At 39.1% G+C, this 20,244-nt stretch overlaps 2 pseudogenes; both read right to left on the bottom strand.

Moving 5' to 3' along the window:
* The window catches only part of LOC136665458 (ras-related protein Rab-26-like), a 201,273-nt pseudogene that overhangs the window by 91,858 nt on the left and 89,171 nt on the right, over nucleotides 1-20,244 (bottom strand).
* LOC136665157 (uncharacterized) lies at nucleotides 7,005-18,839 on the bottom strand (annotated as a pseudogene).

The following is a 20,244-nucleotide window of genomic DNA, read 5'->3' as shown; positions in this document are numbered from 1 at the left end:
TCAGCGTCAAATGATAGGACTGAGCAAGGAAAATCAATATTATTTGCCTTGTGAATAATCTGCAACAAGCATCACACATTATCAGATGCTAGGCGGTAGGAGTGTAAATCGATCTGAATCAGATATTGGATTTTGACTTAAACGATGCGAATACATCAGTACATGGACCCCTGATTCGGTCTATTTGTAGCATGAACTGGCTGATGGCCTGATTAAAAAGTTGTTAATCGGTTTGTTGTTGATAATGTGCTTCTCTGACTGCTCTCTCTCTCTCTCCCTATTTTAACTCTCGTGATACTTGTCAGTCACATCTGAAAGACGAGATTGTCCAATGCTATCCACAAGGCTCCGCAGAGCTTAAAATCTTAAAGTTTAAAGTTTGGAAGAAGTTCCATTATCACATGAAGAATGGAAAACTAGACAATACCGTTGCTCTTTGCATGCAAGGTCCCATTGAAGTACACTGACAGTACAACCAGCCTCAACACTCCCTTGGTGAGCATTGTATATGAATATTTACAATTTTCCATTTAATGTTTTGTTTTCAGTTTTCCCATAGGAGATTTTATGTTCTACCTCAGTAGTTCATTGATCTGATGCAACATAGACCTCTGAAAATGTTAGGTTCTAATTTGTGCCTATAGTTAAATGTGATTCCCGTATAAGGGCAATGTCCACACATTGTCTTTGCAAATTGGTCCAAACAGGCTTTGCATTTGATTAGTCCATTCAGACAATTTACATTCCAACGAATTATATGTAAATTGGGGCGGCATGGTGGTGCAGCAGGTAGTGTCGCAGTCATACAGCTCCAGGGACCTGGAGGTTGTGGGTTCGATTCCTGCTCCGGGTGACTGTCTGTGAGGAGTTGGTGTGTTCTCCCCATGTCTGTGTGCTCTGGGTGCTCCGGTTTCCTCCCACGGTCCAAACACACGTTGGTAGGTGGATTGGCGGCTCAAAAGTGTCCGTGTGTGTGTTGCCCTATGAAGGACTGGTGCCCCCTCCAGGGTATATTCCCGCCTTGCACCCAATGATTCCAGGTAGGCTCTGGACCCACTGTGACCCTGAATTGGATAAGTGGTTACAGATAATGAATGAAAAAGTTTATTTATTTCAGTAATTCCATTCAAAATGTGAAACTTGTATATTATACTCATTCATTACACACAGACTTATAATAATCAAATTAAAAGAAATAAAGACTTGAAATATATAACTGACAACTAATGAAAACCCCAAATTGGAATATTACTTAAGATCAATAAAAAAAAGGATTTTTAGAAATGCTGGCCAACTGAAATGTATGAACATGAAAAATATGAGCATGTACAGCACTCAGTACTTAATTGGGGCTCCTTTTGCCTGAATTACTGCAGCAATGTGGCGTGGCAGGGAGTCGATCAGTTTGTGGCACTGCTAAGGTGTTATGAGAGCCCAGGTTGCTCTGATAGTGGCCTTCAGCTCTTCTGCATTGTTGGGTCTGGTGTAATGCATCTTCCTCTTCACAATACCCCATAGATTTTCTATGGAGTTAAGGTCAGGCGAGTGTGCTGGCCAATTAAAAACAGGGATACCATTGTCCTTAAACCAGGTACTGGTAGCTTAGGCAATGCGTGCAGGTGCCAAGTCCAGTTGGAAAATGGAATCTGCATCTCCATAAAGTTGGTCAGCAGCAGGAAGCATGGAGTACTCTAAACCTTCCTGGTAGACAGCTGCATTTACCTTGAACTTCAGAAAACACAGCAGACCAACACCAGCAGATGACATGGCACCCCAAACAGCGGATGAAAAGTGCTGGTCTTTCAAGGAGGGGAAGCTCAATTTCAGCCTACATCATAAAACGTGTCAGTTTATTTATACGTAAATTCTACCCTCCGTTCCTTTTCAAGAAAATGATCTGTGACCCTGTCGTACCAAAAAGGCGTCTTTTCCAGGGACTTGACTAGTGTCCTCTCAATGGCCAGCATAGCTAGGCTGCTTAAACGGCCCTGGCCCATGTGAAGTGTGTGATGCTGAGCGTCCGATGGGCGGGACAAAGCCCAGTTTTTATCCAATCACTCGTCTCGTTTCGCTGCACTTCGCTATTGAACTCTGTGAATGCTCAGCGTCCAGGGAGGCTCTGGACCCACCGTGACCCTGAACTGGAAAAGCGTTTACCGATAATGAATGAATGAATGAATGAATGAGTGCTGTGCAGGGGTTTGGAGCTCCTGAGATTTGGGTGCATTTGAACTGGGTTTTTCCAATGGGTGTGGTGCATGTATGGAGTTGTATGTGAGCACAGCTGAAATAAGATTATAACAATCTAAAATAAAAGGCAAATATAGGATAAATTAACATGTATATATTTTTGTCAAGCAAATTTGTGTGTTACAGGACAACCAGAATAAAGCTGAAAACAAGTGGTGCCACCAATACAAGATAGAAGGAGAAAGACAGAGAGAGAGAGAAAGAAAAGCCAAACTGAGTAAGGGAAGTGTGAATTCTCACACATATACACATACACAGGATTAGTTTGATTACACTATACACACACAGTTTAAGTTGAAGTAGGGAAGTCAAAAATGGGGAATAAGTTCATGAAACCCGAAAAAGATAAGAGACACAGTGACGACGGAAGGCAGGGTGTTAAAGATAGACCTCCACCGTATGCCCCTGAAATAAAGGGTGCAGGTATATATCCTACTTTGTCAGAAACAGGATGCTGAGAGGTATAAGACAGGAGGTATAAGAATTTATACCAATGAACAGCATTCCTATTCTGAAAGAGCCTGTTCTCCAGAGAGGGTAGAAGAACTAGACTATTGTCTGAATTCACCAAAAGACCCTGTCATGACACCAGTAAAAATTGAAGTGCGTGAAAAAACAGGCCTGTCTATGACAGATCTGAGACAACAAAGCCAAATAGAGCAGAGAAATGACGTGTTTTCAGCAAACACCCTTAACAGGGGTCTGCTAACAGCTGCAAAGCCAACAGCCTCAGCTCAAGCAGCTGAGGGCGGGCTAAACCATGACTCTTGGCCTAGAGCATCCTTGTGTACTAATACAGAAGGAGTGCCTAGGAGAATAACAGGAGAGGTAGTGATAGAAGCAGAAGAGCATGCTAGAGCAAGCCAGCAAAAAATATTAGATGGAGTTGGAAAGATGGAGACCGAATTAACACAACAAAAACACAAAGATCTTACAGAAGAGCTTGAAAGAATACAGCAAAGGAGAAAGCAAGAGAGAAGTTTCAGGAGATATCCAGGGAAGTATGTGAAAAGCTAGAGAGGAAAAGGACACAGGATCTATGGGAACTAGAATGTGCTGAAGAGGATAAAAAACTATTTAAGGGGACAGATAGAAACAGCATTTATCAAGTACCAGAAAGATTTGAAACCAGTGATGAGGGGAGTGAGGATGACAAGTGAAAAGACAAAAGAGCAACCATACCTCAGGCAATCGGAAAGACTGAAGAGCAAACAGTTATCCAAGCAATGTCCACTGCTGTATAAAGGGATAAAATGTGCATATGTCCCATGGTCCTTTATGGATCCAAAAGGGCTAATTGATCAGCTGCCTAATATCAATACTGGGGGACAAAGCTGGATAACTGCCTTTGAAGAGAGAACCACAGAACACAAATTAGCTGTAGGAGATGTTAAAGCTATACTGTCACAGACAGTTGGAAAAATAAGGATGGAAAACATTTTTTCCATGGCTCACTTACAATCAATGTGTATATCCCAGAGATGGGATGAGGACCCATTAGATCAGTACAGGAACAGGCTGTGGGATGCAATCAGAAAAGAATTCCCAACAAAAATGGATCCAGGTCAGTTAGAGACCATGGAGTTAAAGACAGGAGAATGTGTAAATGAATTGATGAATACATTTCAAAGGAAGTGGATGGAGGAAACAGGTTCAGCTTGGGACCAAACTGAAACTAACCATAGACTATTTCAAATGCTACTAAAGAAAGACCTTCCCCAAAAAGGGCAGAATGCTTTGGATGAGGTAGTTGGACTAGCAAACATGAAATGGGCTGTATACACTGCAAAATCTTCTGTGTTAAATTAACACTCAGTGTTAAAATTAACACTATCCCAGTGTTTATATAATTCTCACCAGTTCTGAGATAAAATTACACTTTGAGTTGTGTTAATTTTTTAACTCTTTAATAGTGTTAAAATTTGACACAGTTTTTTTTTTTTAACACTGGAATGTGTATTTTTAACACCAAAATGTGTTACTCCTTTTCACTATGAATGTTTATTTCTGACACTGTGTTGTTTTGTGATAATAAATTATTCTTATTAACTATGAGAACTGTGTTATTCAGTGCAGTTTTGTGACATGTGATGGTGCTTATGCATTGCAACCCCACCATGAATTTTTGCACTAAATCTGTAAAGTATTCTCGACACATGCATGACTACAAAAACATTAACAGAAAAAGTATATTTTAAAAAACACACAATCACTTAAACTACCATTGAACTGAACTCTTTATTCAGAAAATTATCCAAGCACCATGTGGATTGGCTATAACGTGCAGTTACAAAGAAAATAAAGGTACAGCATATAGGCTCTCATCTCCACCATAAGCATTTTGTAAGTCAAATGGCTTATAAATTACAAGACTGTCTGCTTTGATAACATCTTTCTCATCACTTTCAAATACTTTGAAGGCGTGAAAATGCTCACTAAAATGGTCAACCACCAGCTTGTCCATTAGGAAGTAGATAACACTGTTGACTAAAATGGTCTTCTGTATTCTGCAAAAGACAGGCATTTCATTTTCAATTTCACTGCATATTATCAGTCCTGTCTTGTACTCTGTCCCACTGATTTTAACCCAGTTAGTAGAAAAGATGTCTTGTGGAACAATGGCATGAAATGCTCGGGCCAACAGTTCTCTGTTGTCTTCCCTGACCACATTAAATGATTTCAAGGGCCCATACTCAATATGGTTTAAAGGTGATGTCTCCCAATAACACCCTATGGACATTTGATGCTTTATTGCAAGTGATTTGGTTATGTTCTTAACATTTTTAAGAGTATTTTTAAAAACCCTATGTTTTGCTTCAAATCTCATGCTCCACATATGAGTTTGGGGCCCAATTTTTCTTATACAAGCTGGGTAGTGTATCATAAAGTGGTGTTTTGGGATTAGATTTCTATCTGGATACAACTGCTTGAACAAGTCATGATGCTCCATTATTAAATGCTTTAAATGTACAGTCATACCTTGTGTAAGAGATGGAGAGAATATGATGTTAATTATCTGCAGTAAAACCAGCAGCAATGTCCAATTCAAATTTCCTTCTGGCACAATGTCACCAAAAATCAAAGGAAGGTTTCTTACAAGACATAGAGTCTGAATGGAATTGAGACCTATATTATTGCCACTACTGCCCAAGTTAATCCTTGTAGGACGATTTTTGCACTCCAAGTACCCATAGTCAAAAGCATAAATTCTAGAACACAGATCAAGTTTTGACAAAATTTTTTCAGAGAGATACTCCAACAGTAATTTCATCTCATACTGTGCCACCCCTTCAAGAATGTCATGTATTATGTCCAAAGAGAAATTTTGGCAAACATGAAAATACTGTAGGCTGTTAAGAGTGGAATTGTGCTTTAAACCAAACACAGGTAACTTCTGTGGGTCTGACTGCAACTTATTACAATGCATTTCAAAAAGCTCTTTTCCACGTAGGATTATCTTGGGGTCATCCTCACAGTAAACATTCTGGGCATCATCTTTTTCAATCAAACACAACCGACAGAAATAACGTCCATTAAATGACTCTGTAAACCCCAAAATTGTGTGCATCCCTAAGTTATCCCCAGTTATCTGACATATAGTGCCATGGACTTTTTCATTAGAGAAGGGTAAATCAAGGCCATTGTTCTCTAGTGTTTTGATGTCATTAATCAGAGGACACAGAATAGGATCAAATCCATATTTCTTCACATCTTGTGTATGAAACAGTGCAACCAAATGTATGTTCATCAAAGCAGAGTTAAATTTTGGTGGCAGATTTCTGAGGACAAAATAGAGAGCACCCAATTTGTGAACACCACGTTTTGAACTCAATGGGTTAGAGGTTTCAAAGTCGTCATAGAATATCTGAATTTTTAAAGAGGTTGGTTGTTTTGAGAACAATGGATGTGTCTTAAAATAACTTCCATCACAAAAGTCTTCATATACGCCTTTTTTTTTTGATACACAATGCTCCCCAAGCAGTTTACAAACATCAGAATTGTGGCAAATGAATTTTATTGTTTCCATAATTGGAATATACACAAAGGTGTCTTTCACAGGAACTTGATCATAAGTACCTGTATGTTTATTTCACCTTGCATCAAATTGAACTCCTAACATTATCTCTACTGGCTCTACTAGCCCCCATTTCTCACTGAAATATTTTGTTCTTTTAGATTCAGTATTAAAACTATCAAATGGGTTTTCAAAATTCTCAAGATTTTCTTCCAGCCTAGATCTTACAGGATCATCTACAGGCACAACAGACAGTATTTCATGCTTTACTTGGGAGTGCAGTCCTGTTGCAAGTTCTTCCAAATCACTAACAATTGTTGAAACAACACTATTTGCCATACCACTTCCTTGGAGTTTCGCAACAATTGAAGAGCAGATATTTTTTGTATTTTCTTTGTAAAGAAACTGTCCATTGTCCTCAAAACATCCAGCTTCTATGTTCTGTGTGACCCCTATGCTACCAACCTCTACAGTATCTTCGAGACTCTGAAAATTAGCCTGAAATGTCTCAGAGTTTGCTTCATCAGCACTCTGAGAAAAATCCCTCTCATGAACACTTATTAAATGCTTCTTGAAACCAGAATATGTTCAAAATTGACGCCTACAACAATCTTGTGCACACATCAACTTAAAACTGGTGCTAGGATAAAAACTGTGAACAATCCTTAAATGAGTTATCAAGGGCTGGGGGGCCAAATTTACAGCCTAACAAATGAAACACTTAAACATTTTTTAAAACTTAGTTCAAAAGTTTTGCCCGTAACTCACGCATTCGAGGAGACTCATCTGTTGTTGTAACATCAATGAGGTAAACAGTTGTCTGCCCAAAGGTGTAGAGCTGCACCAGCGACTCATCATAAGACAGGTTGAACACATAGTGGGATTTAAACAGTTCATCAAAAGCACCCAACGAGCTGCTGGCTTGGCAGGGAATGAGCTGTTTGTCCACAACAATGTAAAAAGTATCATTTTTCTTCTGGGTGCGGCCAACTGCAAGGATATACGGCTGTTTACCCTCTCTTCCTCGCAGGTGTTCATCTATGCTACAGCATGACTGAAAAACAGAAAAAACAAACACCTTAAAGAGATATTTCAACTTCTTACTGATAGTGGTATTTGCTGCTTAATGTAACATGCTACAGTTTGACCACTCAACTGGCAGGCAGTTTCAGTAAAGCGTGAATAATAATTTTAACTTCTTAAAAGCACAGTGGGAAGAAGAGCTGACAAGTTTTTAACTGTTTATTGCATGCCGATGACTCTAGGGTACCAGAAGTCCCTGCTGTTGAGAGATTGATGTATAGTTCATCATCATCATTTTCTTCTCCGCTTCTCCATTTCAGGGTCGCGGTTGATGTATAGTTAACAATGTTAAAACTTTGATTGGCTCATTTGTTTTCACAAATGTATATCACTGGGTAAAAAAAATGACTATGCATGTTGTTTCTTATGCATGTTGTTGAGTTAATGTCTGAAATATTCTCTCATGACAATTTAACAGGTGAGACATACCTTGTGAAAGTGCACCATTTTGTCCACTGCATCACTAGGACTTATTTTGATTCTCTTTCGTCCAGCTGTTGGTGGCAAGAGATGAAGAAGGAGCAACAGAGACGCCATGCCACTGTCCCAGTCTATTAAGAAGAAAAAGAGAAATAGATGAATATCTTTTTGGAAGGCAGAAAGGAACTAGCACCAGCTAACTGAATATAATGGTTGCCCACGACTCTGGTTGTGTGTTCACATCCCCCTAGAGTGTGTGTGTGTGTGTGTGTTCATTCCCTGTTATAGATAGGTTAAATGCAGAAGACATTTCGTACAATGAAAAAATGCACATCATAAACCAAGCATGGTCATGTAGCTTACTGGTGTCATCATTACGTGCTAGTTTTTCAGCAGCATTTAGATGTTGTTGCAGCTCGGTTGACTGAGTCAGGCATTTGGCCTCTTCAATAACCTTCGACTTGAAAGCCGTGTCCCACTTCTCAAGCATCCTGGAGGCTGTTTCAGCACCAAACAGCAAAAGGAAGTCTTGATTCACCTGTAGAAACACACACAAACACAACAGTTGTGTTAAATGCTATCTAACCAAATTAAAAACCGGACATAAATAACATAAATGCGTAACTCAAAAGTCCTTTAATATCCAAAAAACGGGAATGTTTTTAAGACATCTGTGGTCCTCTGTGGGTCATGCACTAAGTCCTGGCGATGTTGAAAGGTTAACTTCATCTTCTGAAACACGCTTGCTTCATCAGGACAGTGAACAAGAAATGATATAGCCTCTCGGCAGGCATCTCCATCAACCTGCGGAGACACTGTGGCTGGTGATCTTCGCCGATTTGGTCCTTGTGCTTGAGGTGCTGTAATGGCTTTAGCTGGCTGATGAGATCTATTCCTGGACATTGTCTTCAGGCGCCATGCTAAATATCCTGTGCCTTTTTCCCCATCATAGAAGTGCTCCTGTTAAGTTATTTTCCCAAAAAAAATTGTATTGCTCTTACAAATTTATAAAATCACTCACTGATCATAAACAAAATGCAGGTACAGAAGTGTGAATGAATGGAAATGGAGCTGCTAGAGATGAACAATTAGTGAAAGAACCAGAAAATCAGAGTCAATTAGTAGGTTTGTAGTTTTTGACTTAATGGCATTAATTCAATACATTGATTGGCACTGGGTGCATTCTCATTGATGTGACTTGTCATGAAGGTGTAAAATAAATATTAAAACAGGCAAGTACCACATTCACTTGCCTGTGGTACTTTGGCATCCCATAAAATTATTGAAATTTTGCCCCTCTTTTAAAGTTACTTTAAAAAAGCTCTAGTCTGTGAAACTAGTGTTTTTTAGAATGTAAGACATAAAGAAAACACTTACATAACCCTTTGGAGAGAAAGGATCATTAAGTGATGGAAATAGTGTAATGATCCCCAGGGCATACTTCTCTTTCTGTTTACGGGAAGGAATCCTCTTTTAGAGCAAAAACAATATATAACCATACAATTCTATTGACTATTGGGTTCAATAATTGTTCTGACCAATCTGTTCTGAAAAATTGTTACATTTATTCTTAAAATATTTCTACTCAGTCTGAAACTTTTACAACTAACTTTAAAAAAAAAAAAAAAAAAAAGAAAAAAAAAACCCTACACACAAATCACTTACCCATGCATCTCAGTCATATGGATAGCCAGTATGTTGACAAGCTGCCTACGGGTGCGGTGCTTCAGCGATTTTTCTGATTTGTACTCCTCAAGAACATCCTGACCTCCAGGTTTATTAAGCAAGGCATTCTCTACCATCTACTCACATGAGAAAAACAGTTAACTGTATATTTCAAATTAAGGCTGTAATATGGACAACATACCAAAACAGGATTCATCACAACATTTCAGTGACTTAGGGAGGAAATATATTTAATGTTTTTACTAATTTTTGTTTTTATTGTTTATGGTTGACAAGTTAGAAAGTGACAATTCTGCAAGCCAACACAAACAACAAATGTCTAGTGATTGCAGATGTAGGGTAAAATTAAGGGTAAAAGAGTAAGAAAAGTGATCTTTCTTTTTCCTCACTCCTAACATATTCACTGTGGCATTCACCATTTGAAATCTCAAAATAGTCAAATTTAATTTGAAACATCCTGATGCTTTGCAGAGTCCAAAATTGTAAACTGCTCAGATACCTCTTTTGCAGCTTCTGATTCAGTAACCTCTGTGGTAGACCTGGTTCTATTTCTGAGGAAGTCACTGTCACTTGAAAAAGATGACTTGGTATCCGTGAGAGAAGATGGTGTTGAATGATCTAAAGGAGAAAAATCTTTAAAAAGAAAGAGGAGATGAGGGATAAACCTTAATTAATATATATATATATATATATAAAAGCATGGGACAGTCATACCCACAACCATATTTGAAACTGTACTGGCTAAGGGATGTTGGGGTGGCTTCCTAGACCAGGATCAAGCCTAGTCCTGGACTACACGGCATTCTGATTTTTAATTGAAAGGAGGCAATAATCCAGGGCTAGGATTAATCCCTGTCTGGGAAACCAACCCACTGAGTTATCTTTTTCTTAAGTGTATTCATTACAAAAGATAAAACTTACCTTCATCTGAAACACTGTCACGTACTGTGAAGCATAAATCAGGATTGGCCTCTTATCAGCTCAAGAAAGACATCTTCCTCCACTGCTGTGTCAGTTTCATCAAAAATGTAAAGTCCAGCTGCATCAGGAATCCCAAACTTGTTTTTGACTAAAGGATGTACAACAAGACACCAGATAAGCAGGTTTAAAACTGTACGAATATACAAACAAAACTAACATTTATATGCAAGCAGAGCACTAAAAGTGCCAACAGTCATCAATTTTAAAACTAAAATAAATGACACAAAAAGTGTGGAATTTCTTATGCTAAATAACCAGGAGAAGCAAGTTAAAATTTGGAAGATGAGAACTGTTATCACAAAGTAACAGCAGGAAAATTCACTTTCAGTGCTTCCTTGTATTTTACTGTCAACAGGCTTGCAACAGGAAGCTTACAAGTGACTAATGTTGGTAATGCGATTTAACAGACACCAGCAACTTGCTTAAATTAATGAATGTCTTTAATAACACATAATTACAATAAATTATACACAGTACAGAAAATCTGATCTTGAAATAACTATACCACATAAAAACTTGGGTTACACAAGATAGCTACTCACCTTCACTAATAAAGTCCAAATAGGTGAAACCTGCCTGCAATCGAATGTACTTCTTGGTACTTTGGTATTTCACCTTTAGCAACATACTGACATATTACATGACCTGCACACAGTGGAGAAAACCTAACTTCATCCAAACAGACAACATGTTTAATAACTTTAAAAAACCTACAAAAAACAAACAAAAACAACTATTTTACACGCTAAAAAATGCGCGCTCTGTGGGCATTAGCGGCAGTATTAGCAGGCCGCTAAACAGCAGTTGCAATAGAAAAAAGGCGCGCTCTGTGGGCACTAGCGGCAGTGTAAGCAGGCCGCTAGCAAACAGTTATAGAAAAAAGTGCGCCCCGTGGGCACTATCGGCAGTGTTAACAGGCCGCTAAACAGCAGTTGCAATAGAAAAAAGGCGCGCTCTGTGGGCACTATCGGCAGTGTTAACAGGCCGCTAAACAGCAGTTGCAATAGAAAAAAGGCGCGCTCTGTGGGCACTAGCGGCAGTGTTAACAGGCCGCTAAACAGCAGTTGCAATAGAAAAAAGGAGCGCTCTGTGGGCACTAGCGGCAGTGTTAGCAGGCCGCTAGCTAACAGTTATAGAAAAAAGTGCGCCCTGTGGACCTTAGCGGTAATGTTAGCAGGCCACTAACCAAAACGTAGTTATAATATAAAAAGACGCTCTGTGGGGATTAGCAGCAGTGTTTGCAGGCCACTAACAAGCAGTTACAATTGAAAAAGGCTAGCCAATACGCAGCAGTTAAAAAAGGTTCGATTTTAACGGCACATATAGTAATACAAAGCTTCACACCACAATAGATATTAATCCAATTTTATATAACGAATAACGGCATGTTTTAGTACATATATTGGGTTCTTACCTGTTGAAATTGTATATTTCCGAAACTGGATCTTCTCAACCGTCACCGAGAGCTACAGAAAAGGCGGTCGTTAAAACCGGATGTAGAAATAACTCAGTCAGGAGTGTATGCACTCAACTCGCTTAAAGAGCACCACCCCCAGAGCTCTTTTAGCACCGCAATTGTAAAAACAACACCCAAATCAACACCCATCAACTCGAAATTATTTTCACTGGAAAATTAACTCCAAGTCACACTACAGATTTTGCTGTGTATAAAGACCACATTATACACCATGTAGAAAAACACAGGAAAAAGAAAGAGCAGGAAAAGGAAAATATGGAAAAACTAACTTTACAACTACAAAGAGCACAATTGACAGAGCTGAAGAAAAAAGAGAAAAAGAAAGAGGAAGTAATGGCAGTTATAACTCAGTCATCAAATGACACAGGTCCAGTTCTAATTTCACTCAAACGTGAGTAGCGAGCAGTAGCCTTATCTGTAGAATATTCTGCAGTACGGCAGACTTGGAACACATCAGAAGGATTAGTTTGTGAACACTACTGTCCAATAAGTAGTCAGCAGGTATGCATGGGGACATCAAGTCTTTCACCAGGAGAATACAATGTGCTTAATGCATGGACATTGGTGAGAGGAAATAGGAAGGGCACGAGGTCAATGACATGCTTACATAAGCCAGGTATATCAAATTGTACTCAAATCCCCAATTGTGTCAATCCAGCTTCAACAAAACCAAGACAACAGTCTCATAAGATATGTTGTGCCTTGGCACTGATAATGATACATCGCCTACATCAGTCCAAGATAGAGCAAGATTATTTTGTGAAGTATCAGAATTTTGGAGCTAATGATACAATTGCAGACATAAACGGCATGTTCCAATGCCAAAAAAATTCACAACGTTCAAGTCGTGGGATTTTCACTGTTAGTGCACATTGTGACTCACTGATGTGCTATGAGAGCATACACCTTAATCACTCACACAGAGTAGTCATGGACAAATGGGAAGCCCTAGAATTATACGTGCTAAAAGGAACTATTGATTCAGAGACTAACAACGGCCAAGGGGATAAAGCTGAGGTAGTTACAATGTACGTCACTCAGAACATGTTGTATAAATATTTGCAATTCACAGCCCATACAAATGTTGAAAATGATTGCATAGCGTGTTACTCTAAAAAAGGGGTCCCAACAACTGTTCCATTGGGAGGTTTAGCTGAATGTGTAAATAAGTCTACAGTATGCCCATTAGTCTGCTTATTGTGGAGCATGAATGTTAACTACAGTCCTGAACAGGCTCACAGTTGTTCAGCATTGTACAGACCATTCACTCCATGGATGGCCATATCCATATTGTTTCTGTCAATATTCTGTCCCAACTGAGAGAGGAATAGTTCACAGATGCAGAAGAAAGCTAAATAGTACAGGTTGGGATCTGGACAGTAACACAAAGTTATTGAACATAGACTTGGGTGAGGGTACAGTACCAGTGGCTGATATATTTTGGGTCTGTGATGATGATAAACAAATAGCTCAATCTTTAGCTCCTACCTGGAAAGGATTTTGTGCTCCAGTTACTTTATCAGGTCAGAGGTTGCACTATTACCTGTGCACCTACCGACAGCTCGGAACAAGCAAGAGACCTAGACAGAGACTTGAACATAAAGATAGTACGGGAAGAGTTAAACAAGGACCTGGAGAAGGAGAGTAAAACAGAGAACTGAACAAGGAGAGCTAAACAGAGAACTGAACAGATACAAAGAGAGCTAGACTGAATCAATATACAAACAAACTTGAGACAAGGGAAGCGAAAGGAACAAGGCAAGGGAACGAGCAACAGACAAGACAGACAGACTGGAAAGTACGAACAGGTGGAAACGCAGAGACAGACAGACTGGAAAGTACGAACAGGTGGAAACGCAGAGACAAACAGACTGGATAACAACATGACTTAGAATTGGAACGAACAGAGGAAACGACATGACCTGGGAGTTGAAATGGGAACATGACACGACGGAGACAAACAGACCAGACTGAGCAACAAAGCAACACAACAAGACTGGGAATAGGAACAAGAACAACATGACCAGGGAGTGAAACAAATGACCGACATACAAGAACTGAGACAAGGGAACTGAAATACATGACACAGACAAGACACACCTGAGACAGATAACGAGGAGGACGGAAAAGGAGGCGGAGAGCACATGGCAGGGAAAACAGACATGACAGGACGAGGGCGTGACAATTATATTTGGTACAACCAGCAAAGATTTATGAATATCACTATAGGTGCTCTGGCATTTTGGGCCAGCAGATAGATGCAACTTCTAAAATGGTGGTGCAAAATAGGTTTGCTATTGATTCTATGCAAGCTCCAGATGATGGTTTTTGTGTTCTGTTTGGAGAAGAGTGTTGTACTTACATCCCTATGAACACTGCTGAAGATGATCATTTCACTAAATTTATGACACAATTTAAGGATTTGAGAGATGAACATGTGGCCAACACAAAGGGAGGAGTCCCTGGAGAGGGATGGTTGTCTTGGCTATTTTCAGGCCAATGGAAAGCTGTGTTGATTAGAATGGGTATGTTGTTGCTTTTGTTTCTTCTTATTTTGTTTATATTGGGAAGTTGTGTTATGCCATTTATTCGCAGCATGGTGGGCAAGATTATGTCTGGACTCACAGGACAATATCCCATACTTCAACCTGCACAATCCAGTGGATCTTCTCAAACTATTCGTATGACATGCCATGTCCTACCTTACACCAACTCGGATCGTCAAGCCATCTGACTGAGGTGAAGTGCTAGCTACCTCTCCCTATAGTCAGCAACGTGCCTATCCACGTGATGTAAAATCACAATAGGCAGAAGACAACGTCTTTAGGAGCAAACACCTTCCTTTGCATGTTTAATGCTTTATGTTTTGTTGTTATTTGCTGTAATCAATTATCCATATATTCATTTGCATTTACTCATGAGAAAACGCAGTTGCACATGCCATTCTTGTTTATTAGGAACAGGGATAGTTCATGTATGTATCTTTACACTTATATAGTGCCTTTCTAGACACCATAGGATGCGTTACAATCCACACTGCTCAGAACACACAATCCACACACGGCAGCCAAACGTGCACAGCGTACTCTCGACCAGGAACGACTGTCCACCTGGAGGACTGCATCGGCCACTAGGGTTTCACCCAGGACAGAGTGCCAATCCATATCTGGGCTCACACACATTCACTCACACATACAGACATTCATTCACATACACACTCATTCACTCACACACCAGGACAGTTAATAGAGAAGCCAATTCACCTACCCTCCATGTTAAGCTTGCTAAATATTTACATATACATTACTCCCAGATAGACTCTGTATTGTAAGGTGGCCAATAGTAGGATGTAATTTGGCCTATTGGTTATTGGCTGATTAGCCCCAAAGACTGTGAATGGGTGTGAAGACAGGGCCATAAGGCTTGAGCAGTCATGGAATGCCCATATAATGGGAGAAAGGAGGACCTGACAATTCAGCATTACGGACCTATTACCCAAGGGAGGGTTTGTGCTTGATTGATGAGCATGGTCTATGTATATAAGCTGTGCCAGCCTCCAGTTTTGACTGACTCTTAAAGTCACCCAGGACAGTCGACATTTCTAAAAGTTGTTATAGCCGTCCATGCTGGGACGTGTCTTATTAAGGGTACCTGCCTAATATTCTATCATACAATAGTATGACCTGTCTGGGGAGAAATGATGATATGTTTTGGTCTGTTTATTTTTTTTATTTTAATTTGTTTTTATGGTATGTTTTAGTTAGTTTATTTTTAGTCCAATACTCTGCATCCTACATCCTTAGGAGATAAAGGTACCATGTTAATTGGGGTCCTATGGAATGCAACCTAATTAAAAAAATAGGAGGGGCGAGATGATCTCACCCCAAAAGATGCCTATGTAAACTGTGTTTTTTCCTTGTGTGTCTTTGTGAGTGCTCTGAAGGCCTTCTGATGTGCTCTCCGATGCATTGAAATAAACCTGCTAATCTTCCAAGGTCGTCTTCAAGTATTTTCTTTAAACTAGAAACTTTTATTTGAACTTATTCTTTCAAGTATTATAATTAGACTAGATACAAGATTAACACGCCATGGTAACGACAGAACCCTGGGGAGTGGACATTAAGGCTATCACCTGATAGAACTCAGAACTGTCCTAAAAGAACATTTGTCTAAATTTGACTAAAATTTGACTAATCTCTACGGACGATTGGTACATGGCCCCAAGGAATGCGCTAATTTTCTCTAAAAAAATTCATACTTCAATCCAGCATGGACCAACAGTCATTTGGGAAATTATGTCACCAAAAGCAACCCGTTCTCTCTCTCTCTCTCTCTTGTTTATATCTGTCCCAAAAGAGTTATCTTGGACACTATGCTTTTCTGGATCCAGTTATGCATTATGCAATGTCTTATTATTGTTTAATTATGTTACTCTCAGGTTAATGTATAATAACATGAATTGATTTGACGAATAGATGTTAATTTTGAGTCACGAAGAAGACCAATTCCTTTCTCAATTTAAAAAAATATTAATTCAATAATATTAATTAATTGAGACGTTCACATGTACTTCCCCAGACCCAGTAGCAAATAAGAGAAAAGTTACTTCCCAAGTAGGCATAACAGCGCTGACATAAAAAACAGTTGTACAAGTTGGAAGGTTGAGTCACTTGAGGAGTCGCTTAAGAAAACAAAAGGTAGGAGCCTAGAGAGCTGAATTGCTGAATGGAGTAGACTTTATAAGAGAAGCGCTAAAAAGATTTGCGGTCTGGGATCAATGGACGGACCAGAAGAGCTCTGACTCTGCTCATTATTCTGAAAACACTCTGAGAACAAGGACTAAACTTAGGACTGGACAGGGGACGTTCTGGTCAGTTAGCATTGGGTAATTTCAGATATATGAGACTTTAGAAATAACTCAGCACCAGCCTCAATTTACTATTGTTTGTTTGTTTATTGTATTCTTTGATTGCCCAGTCAAAGCGTTTTTACATACGGCTGATCAAAGCAGGTGGAACTTATTTTTGGCCAGAATAAGAGATTACCTCTGAGATTAGTAAATAGTCAATCTACAGACTTCCAGATGTCACTTCTGAACTTGGAAAAAAAAAGATTCTTTTGACACCCCCTTTCTCTGGGAATTCCCAAGGAACAGGACAGCTAGCCTAAGAGGGGAATCCCCAACTGATGTCACAACACTCCAAAGGCGCCTGAAGTGGCTTGCCCAACCTGTAAGTGACGCCTCCTTAGTGAGACTAGCCTCAGCCACTCCCACCGGGAGAACAGGACGGGCCAGGGCTTGGACCCTCTGCTGCCACCGCAACGGAACCGCTGTGCCAATCAGTTGGTCGAACTGTGTCAAGTAAGCTCCAAAAATATAATTTTCAGAGCTGATGTCTAATTAAGTCCCTTGGTAAATTTACATCTTAATCATTAGTTAAATTTAATTTAGCGCAAACCATATTAGTTACACAAGCCATATAGCCTAGGCACTTATTAGACTCATAAGAAGGGTTTCATCTACATTGATCCCCGTTTGTGAGATTACAATAATTGTGCTATGTCTATTGAATGATTATAATTCCTTTCCACTAAAGTGTTCTTTGATCTGAAATAATACTATGCAGAGAGTCTGTCCTTGAGAGTCTGAAGATCCTGAAAACTCACATTCTAGCATGAATAGTATCCAAATTTCTGAAAAATTATTAGTAGTGTTATTATCTAAAATTAATAATAGTAATAATAATTTATAATTAATAACCACAATTAAGCAGAAATACTTCAAATAATGTTACCACGCGACACACCCATACCCATGTTGGTATACACAGAGAATAAACAACAAAATTAGTAAAAAAAAAAAAAAAAAAAAAAAAAAATAATAATATATATATATATATATATATATATATGAAAGGGATAACAAAAGTTCACACAAAGATACAAAAAGACAATATAATTGCTTTCAACAGGGTCAATATACACGGCCGGGACATGGCACTCTGGCACTCCGTGTATCAGGATGATAATGCACCAATACACACAGCAAGACTGGTAAAAGATTGGTTTGATGAACATGAAAGTGAAGTTGAACATCTCCCATGGCCTGCACAGTCATCAGATCTAAATATTATTTAGCCATTTTGGGGTGTTTTGGAGGAGTGAGCATGAGGAAACATTTTCCTCCACCAGCATCACGTAGTGACCAGGCCACTATCCTGCAAGAAGAATGGCATTAAAATTCCTCTGACCACTGTGCAGGACTTGTATATGTCATTCCCAAGATTAATTGACGCTGTATTGGCCGCAAAATGAGGCCGTACACCATACTAATAAATAAAACCAGGTTTAAATTTCATTGTCCAATCCCTGTATATAATGTTGTATATATATATATATATATATATATATATATATATATATATATATGAAAGGGATAACAAAAGTTCACACAAAGATACAAAAAGACAATATAATTGCTTTCAACAGGGTCAATATACACGGCCGGGCTGCATCTGTAAGGTAAGCAAGAGCATTCACAGTTTCTGCATTTCCTGGAATGCCATGGACAAGAATGTTATCTCTGCGTAACCTATATTACGAATTTTCTCCTCCAACCTCTTTACAGATGCAGAGAGTTTAATATCCAAATCCATTATGTGGTTCTTGCTTTTTTTCCATATAGTCCACTAACTTTGAGATATCAGTTTGCATGGAGATCATTTCTCCAAGAGAAGCAACTTGAGCATCTAGCAGAGTCTGAGTCTTGTTTTTTAGCTGCATTGCCACATCCTCCACAAGAGCAGTAATAGCCTCCCTGATAGCATCAGCAACAGCTAGCTTAACTAGTTCGGCTAATTTGTCGTTATCAGGTAGGCGATTAGTTGTTGGCTGCTTGCCGATTGTTTTTCTGGAGTTTGCTGTCATCTCTATGTGCCAAAAACCTTTCAATAACATAAAAAACCAGTCGGGAGTCCAAAAAGAAACACTTACTGTATGAAAAATTGTTAAATTCTGGGGGATTTTGCTTAGCTCTGGTCCAGCCTTCTAAATCCCTCGCTGCAAACGCAGGACTCCCCTAAATAAATTAACTTTCTGATGATATTCCAAATTATTTCGATGCACCTGTATCTCCTAGGCACATGCAAGCAACAAACCCCTCCATCACATTAAGGTGCTGATCCAAAGAGGTTATTTTAAAATCTGTTTTTTCAAATAAACACTTCATATTCATCATTATAAATATAATGTGAATTCAAAAGAGTAAACTAATGCCCGTGTGGTTTCCAATAGAAACCCTGCTGCAACGTCTCCTCTTTTCTGTGCAGGGGCTAAAAGGTGGGTTGGCCTAGAGTGTCACAAAAGCTAGAACTGCCACTGGTCTAAAGAAAAAGACAAGGCTGTTTTTCCTTGTTGCTCACACTCCATCATTTGACCTTTTTACAGTATCAGTAACCCCATGTGGTTCTGATGAGCAATAGCCTTTTATTTGCCTTGCCATACTCTTTGTTTTAATTTGCTTCTGCCTTAGGGGGTTGAAACCAATTAGCTCAGATAATCACATCACAGGGTGAAACTCTCCATCTATTGCCTAATCAAGGTTTTTCACCACTACTTTCATAATTGCTGGATTATATTGGTCAGGATGAGAAATGAATGCACTTACACAAAAAATACACAAAAACAATAAAACGTAATAAAATAAAATGACACAGTAAGGATAGAGACATAGTCTACACTGTGTGCGTGTGTGTGTGTGTGCTTGGATATAAGCGTGGGCCATTTATATGGATACACCTTAATAAAATGAGAATGGTTGGTGATATTAATTTCCTGTTTGTGGCACATTAGTATATGGGAGGGGGAAACTTTTCAAGATGGGTAGTGACCATGGTGGCCTTTTTGAAGACGGCCCAATCCAACATAATGGGCAGCACTTTGAACACATTTTATAAGTGTTAAGAAAGTAGTAAATAACTCATGAAATAATGTTACACCATTGTTTTTCTTGTGAAATTCTCAATAAATTTGATATGTCACATGACCCTCTTCCCATTGAAAAAACAAAAGTAGGATCCAAAATGGCCGACTTCAAAATGGCCACCATGGTCAACACCCATCTTGAAGAGTTTTACCCCTTCCATATACTAATGTATATGGGACAAACAGGAAGCTAATATCACCAACCATTCTTATTTTATTAAGGTGTATCCATATAAATGGCCCACCCTGTACATCTGGGAACAAACCTAATAAGACCAAGAGTCTGTACAAGGATAATGGGAAGAATGTGTCTTAGTCCTGTTAAGCACTAATAAGACATTTGTCTCCA

The sequence above is a fragment of the Hoplias malabaricus genome, chromosome 13 (assembly GCF_029633855.1).
Source record: "Hoplias malabaricus isolate fHopMal1 chromosome 13, fHopMal1.hap1, whole genome shotgun sequence".
Lineage (NCBI taxonomy): Eukaryota > Metazoa > Chordata > Actinopteri > Characiformes > Erythrinidae > Hoplias > Hoplias malabaricus.
This window is presented reverse-complemented; position numbering and strand designations above follow the sequence as displayed.